Below are 4,238 nucleotides of genomic sequence, written 5' to 3'. Positions count from 1 at the left end.
TTTTTGTAATTTCTTTAATCTCGTTTGGTAATTCATTGTACAGCTTTATTCCGTCGTAGAAAATGCTGTTTTGAGTTTTATGTTTATTTTTTCTTGGTAAATGTAAGTTGAGTCTAGCTCTTGTTCCATGGTAATGAACTGAGCTGTTTGTGCAGTATTTACCAGTGGTATGAAACTGACTAGTAAATATATTCACATGGAGCAGTTAAAATCTCCAGAGTTTTAAACAGATCTTTACAATGAGCTCGACTACTATTTTTGGTTATTATTCTTATCACCTTTTTCTGAATTTTGAAAACTGTGTTCATATTTTGCGCATTTGTTCCCCAGAAAACAATACCATAGCTAATAACTGAGTGTAAATATGAATAGTATGTAACTAAAAGACATGGCATGTTACATGCTGATCATAGGATTCTAAGAGCATAACAGATAACATTGTGTTTGCAAGTACCTTTTTGTGTTCATACCACTTCATCAGAAATTCAATAGTCATTCCTACAAATTTTGCATTTGTTACGCAGTCTCTATAGGTGCCATCTACATTTAATTTAACGTAGTCATTTTACCTCTTCAAACTGGAATTCATGGCATTAGTTTTCTTTATGTTCAATGTCACTTTATTGCTTATTGACCAATCATAAACGTCCTTGAGAGATTCATTTGCTTTCTTTGCAAGGAGTTCTCTTGTTTTCTCAGCGACTATAATATTGCCTCATCAGCGAAAAGACTTTTTTCACAATGTGTAACGCTACTGGGAATGTCATTGATGTATATCAGGAATAGTGTTGGTCCTAATATGCTACCTTGCGGAACCCCTATATTAATGTATTTTGGTTCTGATAAGTGTTTTACTGAATATTTTTATCTATTTGAAGCACGTGTTGCCTCTACTCTTTGTACGCTGTCTGCTAGGTATGATCGAAACCATTCATTAGCTACCTCTCTTATTCCTAATGCTTCCAATTTATTTAATAGACTCTTGTGGTCGACTCTATCAAAGGCCTTAGAAAGATCCAAAAATATGCCTGTAACACACTCATCTTTATCAAGAGCATCAATTACAACTTCTGTGAATTCTACTATGGCTGACTCCATATTTTTGCCAATTTGGAAACCAAACTGTGATTCGACTAAAATATTGTTTTCATTTAGGTAATTCATTAATCTGTCTTTCTTAATTGCTTCTATTGTGTTTTAGAACGGTGACAGTAGGAAATGGAACCGGCAATTTTCTATGTCCTCTGCATTACCTTTCTTAAGCAGAGGTACAACTCTTTCCTGTTTTAACTACTCTGGAAATGTCCCTGATGTGAAGGATTCATTTATTGTGCACTCATCAAAAAAAGTTTTGTATCACCTCGGTTCCGAGAGTTCCGGAACCTGTACAGAAAATTGAAATATAGATCAACATGAACATCATTTCCGCCCATTTTATTGCTTATGAATATCACACATTGCATGTTGTACCACCATACAGCGAGATCTTCAGAGGTGGTGGTCCACATTGCTGCACACACTGGCACCTCTAATACTCATAGCATGTCTTCTTGCATTGATGCACACCTGTATTCGTCGTGGCATACTATCCACACGTTCATCAAGGCACTGTTGGTCCAAATTGTCCCACTCCTCAACGGCGATTCGGTGTAGATCACTCAGAGTGGTTGATGGGTCACGTCGTCCATAAACAGCCCTTTTCAATTTACCCCAGGCATGTTCGATAGGGTTCATGTCTGGAGAACATGCCGGCCACTCCAGTCGAGCGATGTCGTTATCCTGAAGGAAGTCATTCACATGATGTGCACGATGGTGGCGCGAATTTTCGTCCATTAAGACGAATGCCTCGGCAATATGCTGCCGATACGGTTGCACTATCGGTCAGAAGATGGCATTCGCGTGTAGTACAGCCGTCACGGCGCCTTCCATGACCACCACCAGCGGCGTACGTCGGCCCCACATAATGCCACTCCAAAACAGCACGGAACCACCACCTTGCATCACTCGATGGACAGTGCATCTAAGGCATTCAGCCTGACCGGGTTGCCTCCAAACACGTCCCCGATTATTGTCTGGTTGAAGGCATATGCGACACTCATCGGTGAAGAAAAAGTGATGCCAATCCTGAACTGACCATTGGGCATGCTGTTGGGCCCATCTGTACCGCGCTGCATGGTGTCGTGATTGCAAAGATGACCTCGCCATGGACGTCGGGAGTGAAGCTGCGCATCATGCAGCCTATTGTGCATAGTTTGGGTCGTAACACGACGTCTTGTGGCTGCACGAAAAGCATTATTCAACGTGGTGGCATTGCTGTCAGGGATCCTCAGAGGCCGGCCCGGGTGGCCGAGCGGTTCTAGGCGCTGCAGTCTGGAACCGCGCGACCACTACGGTCGCAGGTTCGAATCCTGCCTCGGGCATGGGTGTGTGTGGTGTCCTTAGGTTAGTTAGGTTTAAGTAGTTCTACGTTCTAGGGGACTGATGACCTCAGAAGTTAAGTCCCATAGTGCTCAGAGCCATTTGAACCATTTTTGATCCTCCGAGCCATAAACGTAGGTAGCTGTAAGCCACTGCAGTAGTAGCCCTTAGGCGGCCTGAGCGAGGCATGGCATCGACAGTTCCTGTCTCTCTGTATCTCCTTCATGCCGAACAATATCGCTTTGATTCACTCCAAGACACCTGGACACTTCATTTGTTGAAAGGCCTTCTTGGTACAAAGTTACAATGCAGAAGCCGTTTAACCGCGGTATTAACTGTCTAAGCATGGTTGAACTACAGACGACACGAGCCGTATAACTCCTTCCTGGTGGAATAACTGGAAGTCATCGGCTGCCGGACCACCTCCTTCCAATAGGCGCTGCTCATGCACGGTTGTTTACATCTTTGGCCGGGTTTAGTGACATCTCTGAGCAGTCAAAGGGACTGTGTCTGTGATACAATATCCACAGTCAACGTCTATGTTCAGGAGTTCTGGGAACTGGGGTGATGTAAAACTTTTTTTGATGTGTGTATTTGTTAAGAGGCCTTGTATAATCGCTACGCATTGTTTCAGTACACGCATTGGTACTTCATCTAAGCCAACTGACTTTCAATTTTTTTAGATTTTGAACAGTTTTATTGACTTCATTCTCTGTGGTTGGAAGTAACGTCATCGTATTTAGTGCAACATTATTTGCAGTTGTTATATTTGTTTTGGGGAATTTCTGCTGTAAATTTTCTGCAATACTTGAAAAATGCTCGTTTACATAGTTTTCTAAGTGTTGTGGATCATTGATTGCCTCATCCCCCTCCCTTAGCAGTACGTTATTCTGCGTTCGTTGGCCTCTCCCTGTTTCCTTTTTTTATAACATCCCAGGTTGCTTTGCTTTTATTCTCTGCATTATATATTATTTTTACCGTTAAATGCCTTTTTACAGCAATCAGCACCTTCCTATAGATCTTTTTGAATGTATAATAGAAATTTAAGAATTTTGGATCATTGTGAATCTTTTTCATGGACTGGAGGTATTTAGGTGTTTGGGAGGACTTCTTAACACCTGCTGTTACCCATCTGTTTTTGTGAAATGTTAATATGGACATGCATACTTTTGGAAATGCCTTTTCAGAGTTCAGTTTAAATAACGTGGAGAATTTAGAGAATTTCATATTCGCATTGGTTCCCTTATCACTTAATCCCAGCTTTGTTTTGCTAGTTCTTTTGAAAAACCTTTTATTTTTATTTCTGATAGATGTCGTTTGCAGGCTTGAAGTTCAGGGAATGATTCGATGTTGTTAGTTGACAGAAATGGTCTGATAGAAATATTTTACAGCTACATATCATTTTCCCCTGTCGATATTTATGGCCACATAGTCAATTACTGATGCAGTAATTGTATTAACCCTTGTTCACTATTGACCAGTAGGGACATGCCAAAACTTTGAAGGAAATTTATGCGGGTGCTGCTGGATTCATTTATGGTATTACTGTTGATGTTAATGTTCCCACACAGAATTATGTTGACCTTTGTACTTGAGACATTCTGTATAACTTCTGATAATTTATTGAAAAAACTGTCGATACTACCACTGGGAGATCTATACACGCACAAAAAGTTTAATTTCTTGGTGATATCAAGCCCTGTTAATTCAATAGCTGACATTTCAAAGTGTTTGTATTCACTTACTATGCTGAGGTCATGTCTTGATTTGAACTGTGTTCCTTTTTTGATATAAATGCATGATCCTTCACCCCTTAAAGC

The 4,238-nt window shown here is 40.7% G+C and overlaps 1 non-coding gene across 1 annotated transcript; it reads left to right on the top strand.

Moving 5' to 3' along the window:
• Positions 1-2,336: 2,336 nt before the first annotated feature.
• Positions 2,337-2,420, top strand: Trnas-gga. Its single transcript is given in 2 exon segments — positions 2,337-2,376; positions 2,386-2,420. It is a non-coding gene; the product is annotated as a tRNA-Ser (tRNA).
• Positions 2,421-4,238: the final 1,818 nt, after the last annotated feature.

The sequence above is a fragment of the Schistocerca piceifrons genome, chromosome X, assembly GCF_021461385.2.
Source record: "Schistocerca piceifrons isolate TAMUIC-IGC-003096 chromosome X, iqSchPice1.1, whole genome shotgun sequence".
In the NCBI taxonomy this organism is placed as follows: domain Eukaryota; kingdom Metazoa; phylum Arthropoda; class Insecta; order Orthoptera; family Acrididae; genus Schistocerca; species Schistocerca piceifrons.
Note: the sequence above shows the minus strand (reverse complement) of the source record. Positions and strands in the feature narration are given on the sequence as shown.